Source organism: Macrobrachium nipponense, chromosome 4, assembly GCF_015104395.2.
Source record: "Macrobrachium nipponense isolate FS-2020 chromosome 4, ASM1510439v2, whole genome shotgun sequence".
Taxonomy (NCBI): Eukaryota; Metazoa; Arthropoda; class Malacostraca; order Decapoda; family Palaemonidae; genus Macrobrachium; species Macrobrachium nipponense.
The window spans coordinates 82097018-82097418 of NC_061100.1; positions in this window are offsets into that span (position 1 = coordinate 82097018).

The following is a 401-nucleotide window of genomic DNA, read 5'->3' on the forward strand; positions in this document are numbered from 1 at the left end:
GCGGAGCCCTCCATCAAACTGCCACCTTTCTCCAGACAGGACATCTCAACCTGGCTATACCATGCTGAGATCCAGTTCCGGATCCACGGCATCACCAGGGATTGTGCCAAGGCAGACCTCATCGCTTGAGCCTTCCCGGAGGACGTTTTTCACCATCTTGCCCCATAGGGCCGCCTTCATCTTCGACCTGGTGGCCAATCCTATGACCACCGCAGATCCGAGACAAGCCTGGCGCAAGCTCCAGATCCTAGTCCTTCTGCCAAAGGAGGACCACCAAGGATGCAGGAAGGAAGTGAGGATGCTCCAAAAACTTTTCCTCCGCCAGCTCACACCCGAGGTCCGCAGCCAGATCCCCGACGCGGAGGACTGGGACATGGAGAGCTTGGTGGAATGAGCTTTCG